Consider the following 21,763-nt stretch of genomic DNA (forward strand, 5'->3'; position numbering starts at 1 on the left):
CAAGAAATAGAGAAAGGGTAATTGTGTCTTTTCCCCCCTTAGTAGTGGCTATTTTTGATAAGCATTTTAAATAGTGGATAAAAATTAAATACACCCTTATTTAGTGGCTACTATACGCCATTTTCACGGTGGGATAAAACATGGGCCATTGGATGAATTGGGATGGAGGGCTGGGCGGATTTGGGGTAATTTTGAGGTAATTGGGCCATTGAAAATAGTTGTGGCCCAATCTAAATGAAACAAGCTTTCTCTTTTTCTTTACATGATTTTTAGCTCACTAAATTTAATTTAAAAATCCTAAACTAAAATCTAATTTGTATAATTACATTAATTATTTATTTTATCATAAAAATAATTAATTAACTTAAAGCTAATGAAAGGAAATTACTAATTTGCAACTAAAAGCTAAAAGTTTTGATTTTTGTTTAATAATGCAATTAATTAACAACTTAAACCTAAAAATGCAAATATCCATCTAAAAATGCAATGCATAAAATTTGAATATTTTTAGGGTATTTTCCATAATTTTTTAAAATATTAAATATGCACAAAAATGCAACTAAATACGAACAATTAACAAATAATTACTATAAATTCTAAAAAAAATTAAAACATTTAAAAGAAAAATCCATTTGTGACTTTTTGTAGGAGTATTATTATTCGGACAAAAATCGTGTGCTCACAGTAGGCATGTTTTGTTGCTAAAAAATAAAATTTGAAAAGTGAACAGATTATCAGAGTCCCGTAACGAACTAATTTGTTTAACCCAAAAATAAATTTTATGGTCGAAGATAGTATTAGAAAAAATTGGTTTACTGATAACCAAAATTACTTCACTTTCTTAGTAATACAAAGAATAAGAAAAATATCGAAAATAATAATTAAGGAAAGAAAGCTTATTATTGATTGCTAATCTCCCCCAGAATCGCGGTTTCGACACTTGAATCAAATAAAGTAAAAGTGTGATGACTCGATCGTCCATCTCAAGTTTTAGAACTAAATTATATGTTCTAAAGCCTTAAATATCTTATTTTAGCCTTCATCGATTTGCGAGCACGGTTCGGGTATTTTTTCGGAAGGCTTATATGTTAAAAACTGATAAAAATAAGAAATTTTGCCTTAAAAATTAATTTAATTTGACTTCGGTTAACGTTTTAAGTAAACAGACCCCGATCCATATTTTGACGGTCCAGGTGGGTCCATATCGAAATATGGGACCTAGGCGTATGCTCGAAATCGAATTCGTAGGTCCCTAGCTCGAGTTATGAAGTTTTGTTAAAATTAAAAGTCTGAAAGTTTAATGGTTTTAAGAATTGATTGATGTTTGACCTTATTGATACTGGGTCCGTATTTTGGTTTCGGAGCCGGTACATATCCATTATAATATTCATGACTTGTGTGTGAAATTTGGTGAGAAACGGAGTTAGTTTGATGTGATTCGGACGTCCAGTTGTGAAAATAGAACTTTTAAAGCTTTCTTGAAAATTTCATTTGATTTGGTGTTCAATTCGCAGATCTAGGTGTTATTTTGGCGATTTGATTGCGTGAGCAAGTTTGTATGATGTTTTAGGACTTGTGTGCATTTTTTTTGAGCCCCGAGGGCTCGGGTGAGTGTCGGATAGGCTACGGGGTGTTTTTCACTTAGAAAATCTGGTGTTTTGTGCTTCAGTTGATATCTGGTATGTTCTTCTTCGCGTTCGCGAATGTACTCTTACGATCACGAAGAGTGAACTGGACCAGGGGAAAAAAAATTCTTCGCGAACGCGACCAGCTCAACGCGAACACGTAGCATTAGGGACTTGGGGGAGGGGACACTCGTTCTTCTACGCGAACGTGAGCACTGGCTCGCGAATGCGAAGGCCAGGGGGGAGCAGCCTTCGTGAATGTGGATGAGGAATCGCGAACGTGAAAGCCATTTGGGCTGCTGCACATCGCGAATGCAGTGGGCCCTTCGCGAACGTGAAGGCCTGACTCCTAGACTTTTAAACATTTCAAAAACAAATTTTTTCCCATTTTTCATAAACTCTCCATTAGAGCTCGGCCTAGGTGCAATTTTGATGGGAAACCTCAACATCAATTCATAGGTTTGTACTCTTTAACTCATTCTTTTCCATTTCTAACATCACCCATTAAATTCCTAGCCCTAATCTTTGTTCTTTCATAGTAGAAAAACTAGGGATTTAGGAAGAATTGGGAGTTTTTGAAAATTAAGGATTTAGACCTCAATTTGGGGTCGGATTCCAAACCTAATTATATAATCGGGCTCGGGGGTGAATGGGTAAATGAATTTTGATCCGAACCTTGGGTTTTGACCAAGTGGGTCCGGGGTCGATTTTTGACTTTTTGGGAAAAACTTTGGGAACTCTAAATTTATGCATTGTAGTTGATTCCTTTAGCGATAATTGATATTATTGAGTCAATTGTGGTTAGATACGAGTGATTTGGAGGCAGATTCTAGAGGAAAGCTGTGATTGAGCATTGAATGGCTTTTGGAGCGAGGTAAGTGCCTTGGTTAACCTTGACTTGAGGGAATTAGGAACCCTCGGACTATGTGCTATGTGAATTTCATGTGAGCGACGTATATGCGAGGTGACGAGTGCTTATACGCCACCGAATTATCAGTTTTCCATGATTTTCCTCTTCTACTCAATTGCTTCTTTCCATGTCTTAACTGTTAAATGCGCTAAATGTTTTCCCTGCTTAACTGCTACTTGTTAATCAATGTCTTCTCCTGTTCATGATGTTAGCTCTTCTTTTTTTAAAGTTCCACGAATCTTTGCTATTGTTTAATTTTGACTTGTTTGTACCTTGTAATTGTAAATTGTTGGATTGGTCTCGCTGCATAATATTACTTATGTAGATTCTTATATTATTCAAGGTTTCAATTTCGGTTCAGTTGACATTTATTGATCGTAAAGGTTTGGTGGTTTGAACTGTTAATTTGAATGTGTACATTGAGTGTTTGGTACTGATATGGTGAGATCGGACTGCATGCCGCAGCAGGTGTAATAAGGGTGTAATGATATAGTAGAATAAGGGTGAATATATACTATATGGTGGGATAGGGTTGTACGCCGCAATAGGTGGAATAAGGGTGGATTGATGTGATGGAATAAGGGTGAACATGATATTGATATTGATATATGGTGGGATCGAGTTGCGCGTCGCAATATATTTACATATTATCTCTATTATTGATGTTATTTCGGTGGAATAAAGGAGGATTTGTATTGTCTGGCGGGATCGGGTTGCACGCCGCAATAACCTATATGTTTCCATTTCTTGAGTTGTGTTGGTTCTCCGGTATTTTTATTTGAACTGTTAAATATTGGTAATTTTGGACGACGCTAGTCTATTCTTGAGGATGTGGTTATTACTTCCGATTGACTGTTAAATTCTGTTCAGTACTTTTATTATTTTGTCATTATTATATATACTGCGTACAGGTTATAATGTAGGTGACCCGTCTTAGCCTCGTCACTACTTCATCGAGGTTAGGCTAGGCACTTACCAGTAAATAGGGTCGGTTGTACTGATACTGCACTTTACACACTGTGCAGATTTTGGAGTCGGTCCCAGTAACAGTTATTAGCGTGCTCGGATTGGACATTAGCGGAGACTTAAGGTATGATTTCTCAGCACCCGCAACTCCAGGAGTCGCCATCCTCATTCTATTTAGCTATGTATTTTCATTCAAAGAACTTTGTATTTATTTCAGACCATTCTATGTATTACTCTAGAAGCTCGTGCACTTGTGACACCAGGTTCAGCGATTTGTAATATATGTTTGGCTGGTTTAGCTTCCGCACTTTTCACTTAGAATATTTCAATTATTTCAGTTCTTTATTAATGTTATCATTTAAATTGTTAAAAAGAAGTGAATTTTTCTAACGTTGGCTTGCCTAGCAAGTGAAATGTTAGGCGTCATCACGGTTTCGACGGTAGAAATTCCAGGTCGTGACAAGTTGGTATCAGAGCACTAGGTTATATAGGTTTCACGAGTCACGAGCAAACTTAGTAAAGTCTGGAGGATCGGTACAGAGGCGTTTGTACTTATCTTCCAGAGGCTTTGGAGTTAGGAACAATTTCACTTCCATTCTTCTCTGTCGTGCGATTTTTATTCTATCATTGCTGATTGAAACCTTCTATTATGTTCTCTCGCAGATGGCGAGAACACGTACCGCGTCCTCAGCTGAGCAGCAACCAGAGCCCCAAGTGACAGCTCCTACGAGGGGCAGAGGTAGAAGCCGAGGCCATGCCAGAGGCCGAGGCAGGGCAGGGCTCAGCCTAGAGCCCGAGCAGCAGCAACAGTGGTGGAGCCTCAGGTGGAGTTTAATGAGGAGGCTCCAGCCTAGACTATTCCAGCAGGACCAGCTCAGGTCCCGGAGGGGTTCATCGCCACCCCAGTGCTTTAGGACGCCTTGGTCCGTTTGGTGGGCCTTATGGAGAGTGTGACCTAGACTGGCACTTTTCCCATGGCACCAGCCGTCTCCTAGGCTGGAGGAGGAGCACAGACTCCTGCTACTCACACCCGGGAGTAGATGGCTCCCTAGTATCAGACTCTAGCAGCTCATCCAGTTGGAGTAGTTCAGCCAATTGTTGCGGCACAGGCCGGTGGTGGACATGCTATGACTTCTGATGGTTTATTGAGATTGGACAAGTTCACCAAGCTCTTTCCAGATCACTACAGTGTGGCACCTTCTAAGGACCCATATGATTATCTTGATCGCTGCCATGAGGTGTTGCGGAACATGGAGATAGTGGAGACCAATGGGGTCGATTTTGCTATGATTTAGATGACGGGTTCTGCCAAGAGATGGTGGAATGATTTTGTATTGACCAGACCAGCTGGGTCGCCTGATTTTACTTGGGACCAGTTCTCTCAGATCTTTCTTGAGAAGTTCCTTCGTATCACTCAGAGAGAGAGCTACCGCAGACAGTTCGAGCGCCTCCAGCAGGGCTGTATGACCGTCACCCAGTATGAGACCCACTTTATGGACTTAGCCCGTCATGTTATTCTTCTGCTTTCTATCGAGAGAGAGAGAGAGAGGGGGGTGAGAAGGTTTATTGAAGGACTCGCTTATCCTATCAAGCAGATGGCCAAGGAGACCGGGAGTGAGATTTTATTTCAGACGGCTGCCAATGTTGCCAGGCGGATCGAGGATGTTCTTTTACAGGAGAGAGGGCAGGGTTCTGACAAGAGGCCTCGTCATTCTGGAGGATTTAGTGGTGCCTCATCTGGATGCAGGGGTACTTTTGGTAGGGGTCATCCTTCCAAGCCATATCATTCAGCGCTTCAGGCATCCCACGGTGCTTCAGGTAGTCGTGGTCCTTATGTGCGTCATTCTGGACAGCCAGCCTACAGTGCACCGCCAGCTCCTATCAGTTCACCTCCTATTCAGAGTTATTACCGTGGTCATCCGGCCTGTTCGAGTCAGTCTCAGTTTCAACAGCCCCAGCACCAAGATGGATGTTTCGAGTGTGGTGGTTTTGGGCATATCAGGAGGACCTGTCCGAGATTATTGGGCGGTATGCCATATCAAAGTTCTCGTGCCATGATTCCAGCAACGGGTGCACCACCGCCCGCTCTGCCAGCCAAAGGTAGGGGTCAGCCAGCTAGAGATAAAGGTCAGGCCGCTAAAGGTGGAGGTCTGGCCATTAGAGGTGGAGGTCAAGATGCTAGAGATGGAGTCCAGCCAGCAGGAGGCCGTCCTAGGGATGTGGTTCAGAGTGGTGGGGCCCAACCTCGATGTTATGCTTTTCCAGCTAGGCCTGAGGCTGAGTCATCCGATGTTGTTATCACAGGTACTATTTCAGTTTGCAGTAGAGATGCTTCAGTTCTATTTGATCTGGGTTCTACTTATTCCTATGTGTTATCCTATTTTACTTCATAGTGCCTCGTGATTCTTTGAGTGCACCTGTGTATATGTCCACAGCTGTGGGAGATTCTATTATTGTAGATCGTGTCTATCATTCGTGTGTGGTTATCATTGGGGGTCTTGAGACTAGCATAGATCTTCTACTTCTCGATACCGTTGATTTTGATGTCATTTTGGGTATGGATTAGTTGTCACCTTATCATGCTATATTGAATTGTCACGCAAAGACGGTGACCTTAGCCTTGCCGGGGTCTCCTCGATTAGAGTGCAGAGGGACTCTTGGTCATTCTACCAGCAGAGTTATCTCTTATATGAAGGCTCGGCGTATGGTCGAGAAGGGTTGTCTAGCGTATTTGGCTTATGTCCGCAATTTTAGTGCGGAGGTTCCTTCCATGAATTCTGTACCAGCTGTTCGAGAGTTTCCAGAGGTATTTCCTGCAAACCTATCGGGGATGCCACCCGACAGGTATATTGACTTCTGTATTGACTTGGTTTCGGGCACTCAGCGCATTTCTATTCCGCCATACCGCATGGCCCCGCTAGAATTAAAAGAATTGAAGGAGCAGTTGCAAGATTTGCTTGATAATGGCTTCATTAGACCTAGTGTCTCGTCTTGGGGTGCGCCTATGTTGTTTGTGAAGAAGAAGATAATGCTGATTCCCCTCCCAAATTTATAAAGATTCGTGAATCTTTTCTTTTTACAGCCTTCATTCATGGGTGTTTCATTCGTGCCTTTTTGTTTTCTTTTATTGACCCAACTGTAAGTGTCACTTGTCACCTTACTGATGTTCATGCCTTTTCTTCCACCAATACACGCTTATTTTGGAATACAAATAGCTTTAGACCAACCAAATTTAGTAATGTGGAACCGGTTTCTATTAAATATTAAAATACAGTTTTCTCTCATCAATTTGTAAGAATTTATGAAAGAGTTTGTAATAGTACTACTCCACTTATTGCATTTAGTTTTGGATTGAATATTCATATTCATTCACAAAGAAAAAAGAAATCAAACAAGAAACGGCGCGTAAAAAGAGTGAAATGAAAAGAAGAAAGTTTGTCTCTCACCGTAGGGACTATTTTACTTTTTGGCTTAAGATATGAATTTGATAATCAAAATATCTAGTAAATTTCATGGCGGTCATTGAGCTTGGTGTACATTGTCCTAAAGTTAGTTTTCTTTTTTTTAGTTACGTAACAGTTATTCAACCTTGTATTCATTACCCAAAAGTCACTTTTCTTTCTTATATTACACAAAAATTATTTTATTATGCTCTAGTTATCACAATAGTCACTTTGACCAGATTTTATAAAACTTTCACCTGAAAAGTCTATTATTTCCTTGGCGTTATAAATCCTCCCACTATGTAATACCTTATATATATTATATAATATAAAATATAATTGTACCTAGGTATTTTACTTATAGTTAAAATAAATTTATACAATTTTATTTATTATTTTATAATATATTTGTACATTTAATTTTGTCATGGCACTCAATTTACTTAATCATATTCAAACATGACCATATATTGAAGCATAAAAACGATAAAAAAAATTTATTTTTTAATATTTATTTGAAATCATAAAAACATATTTAGTTAACAAATGATGGTTTTTTATAGTGAGTAAAAGTTTCAAAAAAAATTCAAAGATATTTGTGTTTCATATTAAGTCTTTTAAAGCTTTTATCTGTTAGTATTTTTTTTAAAGTGTTAATTGATGTGTCAGTATGTTAAATGTAGGTATTTTTTTAATTTGATTAACAAATGTGGCTTGACTGATAAATCTGTGAGATTTAATTTTATAATTTTCGTTAAACGTATTTCATTATGGACGGTTAAAACTATTGACTTGAGATTTATTCACAGTAATGTTACTAACAAATTTAATAATGCTATCTCTATATCTTAAAAATTAATGTTAAGGGAAAATTAAATGTCAAATATATTATAAAAATAACAAAATCAAATAATATTAAGTTATTTTAATTATAAGTAAAATACTTAGGTAAAATATGTTATACAATATATAATATAGAAGGTATTACATAAATGGGGTGATTTATAATGTCAAGGGCATAGTAGACTTTTTATGTGAAAGTTTTATAAAATTTGGTCAATGTGACTATTGTGATAACTAAAGCATAAAAAAATAATTTTTGTGTAACAAAAAAAAGAAAGATAACTTTTAAATAATGAATATAAAGTTGAATGATTTTTATATAATAAAAAAAATAGTTTTAGGATAATAAACACAAAGTTGAATAATCATCCATAAATTTACCCCAAAATATATTACATTTTGGCCTAAAAGCCGCCAAATCTTCGTCCTCCAAGAAAAGGTAAAGAGGAACTAACTAGATCATTATGTATAATTATTTTAGTATTATCATTTTCAAAGGGATGTCACAAGTGTCAAGAGAGTAGTATGTAAAACCTTCTTGTAATTGCTCCGGAAGTACCTAGTTGTGTTTTTCTTAAATAGAAAGGAAATTTTTGGATAGCCGCCTATAAGATAATAGCCGAAATAAAAAATACAATTTGCGCCTCAAGCTTGAGAAGGATCATAGTTCCCCGCTATCTCATGTTTGTTGTATTTTATAAGAGGAGCGCAACCTGCTAATGCTCTAATTTTTGGGTTACAACGAGACGAGTCCTCTTCGACTAAGGGTTTTACCGGATTGCAGGCAGACTGAGAGAGAAATGTAGCTAGTTTTGATTGAGCTCCTAGCCTTTGACTCACATGATTCCAAACAAGTACTTTTGGTTGGTGTCATATACTTGTCTCGTGCATACCAAGGTTTCCTTGCCTCCATTTCCGAGTACCATGACCAAAATGAACTACTGCCTCCATCATTTCTTCGAAATTTATGTTTCAATATCTTCTTCCTTTCCCTCCCCCCCCCCCCCTTTTAAATTTCTTTTTCAGCAAAAAAAAGAGATGAGAAAATAGACATTTTTTGTATTTTCTTGTATATTTAATTAGCGGCTATAATTATTTTTGGCTGATGAGCTATATCTATACTATATTAAAAGCGCGAAGCCCCTTAGCAAAATTTCGTTCGCCTTTTTTACCCTTTAAAAATTGACTTCACATTAGATAGAAGTGTAATTTAACTGTTTTCCTAATATTTAGGAAGTAATATTTAATTATTCTTCTAATATTCAAGAACATATATTTAATTATTTTCCTAATATTTAGTAGTTCTTTTTATTCTTTTTCCTAAAATAATAATTAGGAATTTGAATTCAACTATAATTCTTTCATACTGCGTAAGAAGGAAACCGTATATATTTTTGCCTAGAGAATATTTTTTGAAAACTTTGTTGCAGCCTATCAAACTGGAAAAAAAATAAAAATTAAACACTTAGTTTCCTCTTCCTTTTTGGAGCCAAACCATACGCCTTAGGATTCTTATGCTTGGCGCGTGTACAACAGTTTGAGAATATAATTCCCCAGTCGTTCAATTTTCTCAATTCTTCCAAATGTTTAGTAATTTATAATTTAAATATACAAAGTACAACTATAATTGTCTAACACAAAAATATACTTACGATGAGTAAAAAGTGATCTACATGCTAAAACATCTAAACAAATTTAAAAAAATAGGTTATTTCTTTTCATCTGTCCAAGCTTTGATTGACAAATTTACTTGATATATATTACTTGTGGGAAATAACATGACACTTATAAAAAAGGTATAAAGTAAAATCCTAAAATTCCTATAATGATAAAAAGAAAGAAAGAAGAGAAAACAACTTTCTCAAGAAGGAAATGAAGGTTCTTCAATCCCTAAAATTATAAACTAAATAAAAGAGAAAAAATAACTTTTCAAGAAGCGGTGAAAATTGTTTACACCCCGAAATTTGCTTTAAACATCAAATTCTCCCCTAAAGTTTGAACAATAGACATTTTATTTATTAACGGTAAAAGTTTAAGCCTTTAATTTTATATGCAAATATAGTTTTTAATATATTACTAATTGAAAGCAGAATATACGCGCGATTACGCGTACCCTAAGATTAGTATGTTAAAAGCCCTAACGAAATTTAACATTATGGATAATATTGACTAGGCATGTATGTAGCGGCCCATGAAGCCCACAGTGCCTTGTACTAGGAAGTTCACAGCCCTGTAAATCAGCCTGGAAAATTAAATTAAAAATACAATAGTGAAAATTTCCCAATTTGAAAATCGTAGCTTCAATTCTGACATCTCCTTCCGTCTATAAAATGTAAACAAAGTAAGGGAAATTACCGTCTATGTCCATTTATAAGTAGCTCATTATAAAAATTAGTTAATTGATAAAATATTATTAATATTAGTCAAATTAGCCCATTAGCTATTTGTAGAAAAAAAATATCAAATTTTTGCTTTGTTTTGAGCGAGTGTTATTAGAATAGATTGGGCACAATTTAAGGAGCTTGAATCTCAGTTTTGGGATGATTTGGTGAAGTTTTAGGTGGTTTGAATTGAAAATTCGAAGTAAAAGATGAACATGAAAAAAGATGATGTGTGTATCACACTATGTATCATTTGTGTATCACATATGTATTATATTTGTATCAATTGTGTATCACATGTATATCCATGTATACCTGTGTGTGAGATATATGCGTGATACATGTTTGATACATGTGTCGCAGAAGACTTTTTTGAACTCGATTTAATTACGAATTTTGATACAAAATCAGTCCAAATCACCTCCAATCTTCCTCAAATTTTGTATATTGACTTATCTATATATTTTCAATGAATTTCAACTAACCCATTGAAAAAGTTCCTTTTTTGTTTAGATTTTTGGAATATTGTATAGATTTTTGTATTTCATCACCTTATTTACTACCTCATCCATGAAAATTCCTTTCCGTCTTGTATCTAATGTTGCTAATTACGCTTAAAAATATGGAAGATAATTTTTGCATGTGATTCTTTGATAGAAAGAACTCTATTATTTGGGTTTTCAATTTTTGTTGGCTAATTTTGATAAATTTATGACTAATGGCTAGAGGTTGGTAAAATGAGATTTATTTGGGACATTTGTATAAGTTTCCACAAAGTAATAAGTGGAATATCTTGAATATTGGATTGTGAAAAGGACATTGATATTGATGATTTATCCCTGTAATGCTATGACAGATACATCATACATATGTACCTTATCTCGATTTTGAGAAAGAGGTCGACATGCTGACTAGCTATGCTATTCAAAAATTTTGAGTAAATTTTACAACTACTTACATGTTTTTGAAGAAATTTAATTTCTTTTTATTACACAACTTAATATACTATGGCATGATAAATTCAAATATTTATTTATTTGTCATAACTCATAACCCAACTTGCTGTTTCTCAAGATCCATCCTTTTTGTTCCTGGATATGTAGGATCATGGTGGGCGATATATATTTTTAACTTATAGTAAAAGAAGTAGCGTCTAAGACATGTGGAGCTTCTGACAGTCCAATTTTTACTCAATCCGTCCACTATGTTAAAAATAAATGTTCACTTTTATTTAATCAGTTTGAAAAATTAATGTATAATTTATCATTTTATATCTATTTTACTCTTCATATTAAGTATTACTTATTTTCAATTTATTTTTCAACATATAATAAAAAGAGCCGGACCTATGCTATTGTATATGGGTGAAATCGGGGATAACGCACACTCCAATTTTCCGGTAAATAAAATGAAGTGAGGATATGAACACGCGAGCTCAAAATCGAAGCTGGGAACTCCTTATATCGAGGCCCGTGAAAAGTGAACGAAGTGCTCGCCATATGAACTGATAAAACGACGCACCACGAACTCGGAACGAATTCTAAGACTTTGTAAAGCACAATGAATGGTTATATACGACAAATAGAGGATCGTGATATTCACAATCAATCGGATATCGCAGCGTGGATCTCGCTCGATGGCGGTTATGGATCAGTAATTAATGAGAAAGCAATTTTTTTACCTTTTTTAAATTTGTACTAGGGGTGAAACTCTCCTACTATATAAGGGGGAGCTTTTCTTTGATAACACATATTATAGAACACAAACCAAGGCAATACATATTCGTTTTTCTGCTTTCTAGCTATTGACTAGTTCTTACTTCACTGTTTGTTCCTCGTTCACAATTGGCTTCGAACCAAGGATCCGATCGAGGGCAAAACCACTGTTCAACCTAATTTCGAGTTGGGCCGTAACATTACATTTAGTTTGATTATTCATTTTGTCTTTAACTCATTTATCTAATATTCTTTATTATTTGTATTGAATCAATCCACATATCCTTAAAACCGCATACAAATTTAATTGTTATCCGTTTTAAGGGTAAACAGTTTGGTCCCCACCATGGGACCAAGAATAATAGTGGTGGTTTGATACAAATATCCATAACATACTCTATATTACGCTTGTTCTTTAAAGTCTTAATTTCAGGTCAGCTTAAAAATGTCAAATTCTCAGTCTGCCCACTTGAACGTTGACGCTGAGTCTAGCCATCACGATAAAGACAATAATCTGGTGCCTAGCAATGAGGTGCCCCCTGCTGATCCCAACAGAGTCCCAGTTGCCGATCCAGTCGATGCCAACTCACATGTGGCTATCGATGTCAATCTGCCAACTGATCTCGAGAACAGCATTCGCGGAGAATCCCGATCAACAACTCGAGAAGCGCCCAAAGGCGAAGGTATGATGGGGTAAGCCTACGGCTAATCTTCGAAATGTTGCAGGCTCATCAGGCGGCGATAGCACAGCTACAGAATTAAGGCCACGCCCATAACAGGATCGAGCCCGAACAATCTCGGGAAAGCACCCGAAGAAACGAACAAACCACCGAGAGGCCGTGTGAAGCTGATCCCGGGGTCAACCCCGAGATAATGAAAATGCTTGAAGTATTAACGAAACGGTGGAATCAGATGAGAAGAAAATTGAGGCCAATGACAAGAAGGTGGAAACATACAATTCCTGGGTCTATCAAATCCCGGGAGCACCCTCGATATTGAAAGGGCCGGATTTCGAGAAACTTATCCAAATTCATTTCCCTCCGAGCGCGGCACCAAAGACGATCCCGAAGAGGTTTTGTATGCTCGATATTCCAAAATATAATGGAACTATGGATCCGAATGAGCATGTCACCTCCTATACATGTGCCATCAAAGGTAACGACTTGGAAGATGATGAAATTGAGTTGGTGTTACTAAAGAAGTTCGGGGAGACTTTGTCAAAAGGAGAAATGATATGGTATCACAACTTACCGCCAAGTTCCATCGACCTGATTGCTATGCTTGCAGATGCTTTTGTAAAGGCCCATGCAAGGACCATCAAGGTCGAGACCAGAAAATCAGACCTTTTCAAGGTTAAACAAATAGATAACGAGATGCTCAGGGAGTTCGTGTCAAGGTTCTAGATGGAACAGATGAACCTGCCTCCAGTTGCAGATGATTGGCCACTCAAGCATTCACTCCAAGACTTAACCCCGAAGCTCCTTGGCTTCATAGCAGCTAAAACAAAATTTGGTAGAGTACACGGCGGTAACTTGGGCTGACGTCCACAATAGGTACCGGTCAAAGATCAGAGTCGAGGACGACCAACTCGGAGCCCCTTTTGGGTCTGTTTATCCCATCAAGACCCACGAAAGGTCTAAGAGAGCCATCGATAATGAGCCAAGGCCGATCCGGGATAGGTACCAACCATACAACGCGGACCGAAGAGGAAACGGGTCCAGGTATCACCCCACAAGGAACAAAAAGAAAAGTGATCGAAGGCCTAATAGCCAAGGTCTGATGAGTAAAAAGGTAGATAAACGCCAATATTATCAGAGTGTAACTTCAACGTTGATGTTTCCAGCATCGTATAAGCCATTTGGCGCATCAAGAAAACCAAGTGTCCTCGACCATTGTAGTCCGACCCTACCCAAAGAGATCCTAACTTGATGTGTAAGTATCATGGCACTCATGGCCACAAGACTGAGTATTGCCGACAATTGAGAGAAGAAGTTGCCAGGTTGTTCAATAACGGGCACCTCCGAGAACTTCGGAGTGATCGAGCAAAAATCACTTCAGGAACAAGGACGCCAACAAATAGAATGAACAAGAGGAGCATCCGCATGTCATCAACGTGATCATTGGAGGGGTCGATGTCCCCTAAGGGCCAATGATAAAGCACACTAAAGTATCTATCACAAGGGAGAAATGCACCCGAGATTATGTCCTATGGGGAACCGTTTCGTTCAGCCACGAGGATGCCGAGGGCATCGTACCACCTCATAATAATGTGCTGGTAATATCCGTTTAAATCTCGAATTAAATGTGTGTTGATTGATCTCGGTAGCTCGGCCAACATCATCAAATCGAGGGTCGTAGAGCAGTTGGGGTTATAGAACCAAATAGTGCCGACAGTCCGGGTGTTGAACGAATTTAACATGGTATGTGAAACCACTAAAGGGGAGATAACCCTACCGGTGAACACTGCCAGGATGATCCAAGAGACAAATTTTTTCGTGATCGAAGGGGGCATCATGTATAACGCTCTATTCGGAAAGTCGTGGGTTCACAACATGAGGGAAGTACCCTCGACCTTACACCAGGTAGTGAAATTCCCTACACCGAGAGGAATCAAGACAGTCTACAAAGAGCAGCCGACTGCAAAGGAGATGTTCGTAGTCGACGAGGTAATCCTAATGCCCACAGTTTTGACGTCAAGGAATGCGGAGCCAGCCAAGAAAGAAACTAAATATCAATCACTGATGATGGTCTCGGTCGAACCATATAAACGAGTAATAGATGAGGAGGAAGATTACGGAGTCCCGAGATCGTTCATAGCTCCTGATGACACCGACACCACCAAATTGACGATCGAGGAGTTGGAGCAAGTCATACTAATCGAACACCTACCTGATCGAAAGGTATACCTGTGCACGGGGTTAATCCCCTAGCTTAGGAAAAAACTTATTGATTTTCTTAAAGTTAACATATATTGTTTCGCTTGGTTGTGGTGGAGCCAGAACTTTTATTAAAGGGAGTCAATATATAAAAAAATAAACTCACCAGAAGTCAAGGGATGTCATTATACAGTATATATACATATTTTTTAAAAATATTGCCTAACTAAATAGTGTAATTTTCCGAAAAAAAGGTGTCAGTTGACACCCCTTGGGTGTATGTGGCTCCGCTACTACTCATAATATGAGTTTAGACCCGAAGTTTCATCCGGTTAAGCATAAGAGGAGGCTGCAATCCAAGGTCAAGCATGCATTCATCAAGGACGAGGTATCCAAACTCCTTAAAATAGGGTCCATCCGACAGGTTAAATACCCGGACTGGTTAGACAACATTGTGGTAGTACCTAAAAAGGGAATAAACTAAGAATGTATGTGTAAACATGTGATTTTTGATCCTCCCCAAGATTTTTCATATTTTAACGCCTAAATATTTAATTTAGGCCTACTATAGCTATTCAACTCATTTTTACTCTTTTACTTTATTTTATTACAAGAAAATGAAAATTACAAAAATAGTTTCATTAATATTTTGTAGTCATTTTTAATCTTAAAAAATACGAAAAATAGTTTTGTTTTAACGGCCAGTCTTATTTCAATAGTTATTTTATTTAAGTAAAATTAATTAATAAATAGGGTAGCATTTTTACTCTCGTTTGCGGGGAAAGAATAAAACTTGGGCTCGAGCAGCCCATTTTTAGGCCTAATTTTGGACCTAACCCATAATTCTCAAGCCCATAATTCCTAGGCCCATACCCCTAACCTAATCCCTACCCTTATATAATAGTACCGAACACCTAAATATAGGGATATACACTGAAAATCACAAGCAGCCGTTTCTTTACAATAGAGACCTAACACCTAAGACTAGACAGAAGGGGCCATTTCTAATCTTAAAAATCACACACACCTTCATCTTCTTCAGGGCATAATGTAATAACAACACATAAACCAAAGAGATCAGCAGCAAAAATTAAAGAAGGAGGCCAGACCTCATCTTCTTGTTCACCTTCTCAACCATGGACACAAGAAACCTAGCGAAAAACCTTCAACACTCCTGAACTCTCCGAGACGACCAGCCGCGACACATAGAAGAGCCCATCACCGGACTTCTTTGTTCACCACGCATCTGCCATCTCCGGTAAAGCTTCACCTCACAGACTCTCGCCCTTCTCCTACACGCCCTGAACTAAGATAACCACAGTAAACCACTGGAGCCGCTACTGCTTCTTCACTCGTGAACACACACAGCAACAGCCGATCTCCTCGCTCCCACCAGCCGAGAAACAACTCCAAATCAGGAGTTACTATCATGGAGTTCGTTGGGTCTATTTTCTTATTTAGTCTGAGTTTACCGGTGAGCGTCGAGGTCGTCATTAATCCTTGTTGCTGGCTTACGACGAGGTTGTTTGTTCAAGCTTTAATTCTGAGATTCGAGGTTGTTTGTAGCAATAAAGGTTCATTCTTTGCCCTATTTCATCTCCAGTTCATTTTACTAGCTTAGTAAATAATTTTGGGTAAGACTTTTCCATGATCTTTTGATCCTCAACTGAATTAGTTCATTTGTTTATTTGGAGTTATATGACTGTTTTGACTTTCTTATAAGATTTTGCTGAAATATTTAGATATATTCATGATAATAATCTCATGTCGGTTTGGTTCAATTAGGTGCCTTATGCAACTGTTAAGTTAGTCTTTGTAGTCGATGTAAGTGAGAGTTGCATCTTCGGAATATAAGTATTAGAGACAAAATAAAAGGAATTGGCTTCAAAATCTTTTACTGTTTCTATTCATTAATCAAGATTTGGCTATCGTTTAGTGTAAGCTTGTTGTAAAAAATGAGCTTTGGAATAATAGGTTTGGGGTTTAAAAGTTGAATAATTCATGAACTTTGTAGTTTGCTTTAGGTGATTAATAATGATTATCATGGCTACCGGTACGATTCCTGTGATGTAGTTGTGATTTGTAATTGCTAAATTCTGGTGCGCATTTATGTGACCCAAATTCGAACTTAACAATGTTATATAAAATGTGTTGCGGACTGCGGGTGAATTTATATGACGTGGTTCAAGACATATTTTAAATAACGCTACAATCTTCCTAAAAATGAATAAAAGTAGTTGATAAGTTAAAATTGAACCATAGGTTAAAACATATATTAAAATAAGATAATAGGCCAATAATAACAGTTGAGCAACCGTGCTAGAACCACAGAACTCGGGAATGCCTAACACCTTCTCTCGGGTTAACAGAATTCCTTACCCAGATTTCTGTGTTCGCGAACTGTAAAACAGAGTCAACCTTTTCCTCGATAGGGATTTGAACTGGTGATTTGGGACACCATAAATTATCCCAAGTGGCAACTTTGAATCTTTAAATGAAATAATCCCGTTTCGATTGTCCTTTAATTGGAAAAACTCCCTTATATACTCCCTTCCGAGGGTGTAGGAAAAAGGAGGTGTGATAGCTTTGGCGACTCTGCTGGGGAACGAACCCAGAATCTCTGGTTTCACAGACCAGGGTTCAAGAATTCGAACTTAGATGAATTGTTATATTTGGTTTTATATGTTATCTGATTTTATTACATGTTTGGGCCTAATGTGCTAAATGTTACTTTTACCGCTTTGATATTATCTGAACTGTATATAGACTGCTACGAAACCCCTATCTTCTCTCTCCCGAGGAGTGCACGCCGGTCGTGGCTTCTTTCTGTTAGTGTCATATCCCAAATAGAATGAGGTTCGGACAAGTTGTAAAGCCGAATGATCTTTTGGTTACTGGTACGCAGCCCCCCTTCGGCTTGAGTTGTCCGCTCGGGTAAGCCAGGTCTAGAACAATACACCCAAGTTTTATACTTAGAATAACTTAGCCTCATGTCGGATCCCTAGTAGGAACGTTTGTTTGCATCATGTGCATTTGACTTTGGAGACTCAACACAGGGTTTGGGTCTGTCTAGGACAAGTGTACCCAAAAATCAAAAGACCATCTTGATGCATCTTACGTGCTACCTGCGTATCTGTCTGTTCAGCTTGCATGTTGACTGGCTTCTAGAATAGGGAAAGAAAATGAAAAAAAAAATCAAAAAAGAGGAGAAAGAAGAAAAAAGAAACAAAAAGTGAGAGGTAAGTATTTAGAAAATTCTGAAAATCTGCCAAAATTCTGGAAAAAAAAGTCATTTCAAAACGAGCCAAAATTTTCAGGTGTCATGTTTTCCTGTTTCGCCAAATATGGGCGAACTACGCGGGTCTGATTCTCACCGGATGTGAGATACTAGGCAAACCTCATCGGTTCCGACCCATAATTTTCAAAAAAATCCAAAAATATTTTCCTTTACTTCCTCTTTATAAAAGTCTTTTTTTGAGACCTCAATTTTCAAAAAACAAAAACCAAAAATATTTTCCATTACTTGCTTCTTTAGAAAGCCTTCTTTTAGACCCTAATTGTTTTTTTAAAAAAAATATACAAAAATATTTTCTTTTAATTTCTTCCAAAAATCCAAAAATCTTTTCATTCTTCTTTCAAAATTGAAATGAAAATTCAAAATTCAAAGATATTTTCTTTTTTAGAAGCATTTCTTTCATAAATTAAAAATAAAATTCCAAAAAATATTTTCTTTCTTCTTTAGAACTTTTTTTTTTCGAAATTCCAGAAAAAAAATTCAAAAAAATCTTTCTTCTTTAGAAGTCTTTCTTTGCAAAAATGCTGGAAAAAAATTAAAATCCAAAAATATTCCCTTTCTTCTTTATAAGTCTTTCTTTCGAAAAAATAAAATAATAAATTCAAAAAAAAGTTAGTTTATTTACTTTATTCATGATCTTCCCGAACTATGCAAGATCTGATTCATGTTCCCACATGATACGTAGGCAACCCACAGCAGGTTCGATCACCATTAAAAAGAAATGAAAAAATATTAATAATAATAAGGACCGACTGAGTCCATTCTAACATGTTTTGTTTTGAATTTTGAAGAAAGTTGAGGTGGTCGGTTTGTGATAAGCTGGAAACACAAGATCCAAGAAAAAATGATAACTGACATCGAAGCTGTTACAAGTGCTTAAGAGACTCAGGGTCAGAGGGTTCAACAAGAGTCTACTGTGTTTGAGAAAAATAGAATACTGAAACAACAAATGACCGAAATGTGTCAAGCATGGGCTAGTGGTCAAGGACAGCCTCGTCATGAGTCACAATTTGCTACACAGCAAGAGCAGTACCACTCTCCTGAGTACCACTCGTACTCATTTGATCTTCCTGCAAACATTAAGAAGCCTGCCCGAAAGATGGTACAGAAAGAAATGACCCAAAGAGTGAAAAACTTAGAACAACGGTTGAAAAACATGCAAGGGTTGGTAGGTCAAAAGAGTGTTGCCTTCAAAGATCTATGTATGTTCCCCGATGTCCACTTGCCGCCTGGTTTCAAGACTCCCAAATTTGAAAAGTATGATGGACATGGAGATCCCATAGCCCACCTGAAAAGGTATTGCAATCAACTGAGAGGTGTGGGAAGAAATGAAGAATTGTTGATGGTTTATTTTGGGGAAAGCCTTACGAGAGTAGCATCTGAATGGTTTTTGGATCAAGACACATCTCGTTGGTACGTCAGGAATGACATGGCATAGGCCTTTGTCAATCAGTTCCAATACAACATCAACATTGCCCCAAACCGCATTTCCCTTTCAAACCTGAAGAAGAAACCAAGTGAAAGTTTAAGGGAATATGCCATTAAATGGAGAGAGTAAGCAGCTCGAGTTAAGCCACCCATGGATGATCACGAGCTAATCACTGTCTTCCTTTAAGCGTAAGAGCCAGATTACTTTCAATACATAATGTCCGCAGTTGGCAAATCCTTCTCGGAAATAATCAAAATGGGAGAAATGGTAGAGAATGGTCTTAAGACAGGCAAAATTATAAGTCAAGCAGTTTTTAAAGCCGCAACTCAGGCTGTCTGGGTTGAGCCTGATAATTTTAGCGAAACAAATGAGAAGGTTGAAGAAATCATGATGACATCAGGGTCGAAAAGAGGTCCCAAGAGAACATCTCGAAGGTATGAGCAGCCTCCTTAAGTTTTCCATGACTCCCCTGAGCAGTATTATCCACCTCAGAACCCTCAATACTCTGTCGCTCCACCTCAGTATGTTGTCCAGCCACCAAAACACCCCAGAAGGCGAGCAAGAGCATCACGAAATCTCCAACAGTCTCCACAAAATTTTCAGGTGCCCTATAAGCCACATCCAAGCCAGAGGTATAAAGGGGAACAAAGGTTGAAAGATAATTTTACACCAATAGGAGAGTCCTATGCAAGCTTATTTGAGAAGTTAAAGCATTATGACATGATTTCACCTATTCTTCCAAATCTTGTGGACCCACATGCTAGAAACTTTGACCCTTCTAAAAGGTGTGAATACCATTCCAATGCCCAGGGGCACAATGTTGAAAGCTGTCGGAATTTGAAAAGAGAAATAGAAAGGATGTTCCAAGAAAACCTGATTGTGATCCAAGGCAGTGACATCCAGAATATCACGCAGAATCCTTTACCTGCACATCATGATGCACACTTTGTGGGGATGATGCCCGGTGACAAGGAGTATGAGAATCCTCTCGGGAACTTGCTAACTGAAGTTAATGATGTTGAAATTGGAGAAGGCTCTGCTGATTCTGATGAGCAAATTTGTGGTTGAATGCCAAGCCTTGCAATTGAAAAGTCATTCCCTCCTCACTAGGAAGGAATCTTGGTAGCTTGTTTTGACGTTTTTTCTATTATCTGGGTTATTTCAGGATTGTGATCCAGATTTTATTTGTTTTACTGAGTCAAACCCTTCTATCCCTCCATTCTGTTTGTGTGATTCTTGTCTGTCTGTTCTGTTGCTATTTTCATTATTTGGGTTATTTTAGGGTTGTAACTCGTATTTTAGGTTGCTTGTTTAGTTGTAAAACCCTTTCATCCTTTACTCAGTAAAATACAGTTTGTCCTTTTGTGTCATTCTGTTCCTAGTTCTTTTCTCGCTAGTTCTAATGACATGACATACATGCGGAAATTTTGGCCAGATCGTAGGAACGGATTTAATCTGGAATTCGATAACTAAAAAAATACTTTTGAGGATGGATAAAGAGTTGGAATACTTTAGAACTAAGGTCGAGTAAAATTCACCTTCAAATCATTGTGAAGATCGGGCTTGAGGATGTTTAATCAATTGAAGTTTGTTGGAAAGTTTGTCACTAAGGGATGAAAAAATATCTTGTGACCACGGCACACCAAGAAGACAGACATGTTCGTCAATGCTGTGATCGCGAAAAGATACCATGTTTGACGTTCTTGAGGTTGGGAGACCCTTTTTCTACTACCCAAACATTGTATATCCTTTGCTACCCCTTTTGAGCTTGTGTTATTTTTCTTTGACTACCCTATTTTGGAATCAAGTTTATAGTCAAAAAAAAATCCATATCCCAAGAGTACAAACTAGGGCAATTCTTAGAAAGTTCAGAAAAAAAAAAGAATTGTCAAAGGTCCATGCCCTCAAAAATAGAAGCTGGGGCAAACAAAAAAAAGAAAAAAAAGAAAAAAAGAAAAGGAAAAAAGAGAAAAAAAGAAAAAAGGAAAAGAGAAACATAAAGAAAGATGAAAAATAGTTTAGGTCAGATGTTTGAACTACGTTCGACCTGATTCCTTAAAAAAAGGATACGTAGGCAGCCTCACGGTTCGGTCCAACCAAATAAGAATTTAAAAGAAAAAAAATCAATAAAAAATCCCCTATTAGCTGAAACTGGGGCAAAGATTTTATTTCATTTGTAAAAGAGTCGATTCCAAAAGTTGTTAGTATACAACCCGTCATCTTTAGTCTGTTTTGAGCCTCATGTCGGCCTTTCGTCCAACCCTATCCAAAAACCTTCCA

This window comes from Nicotiana tabacum, chromosome 1, assembly GCF_000715075.1.
Source record: "Nicotiana tabacum cultivar K326 chromosome 1, ASM71507v2, whole genome shotgun sequence".
In the NCBI taxonomy this organism is placed as follows: domain Eukaryota; kingdom Viridiplantae; phylum Streptophyta; class Magnoliopsida; order Solanales; family Solanaceae; genus Nicotiana; species Nicotiana tabacum.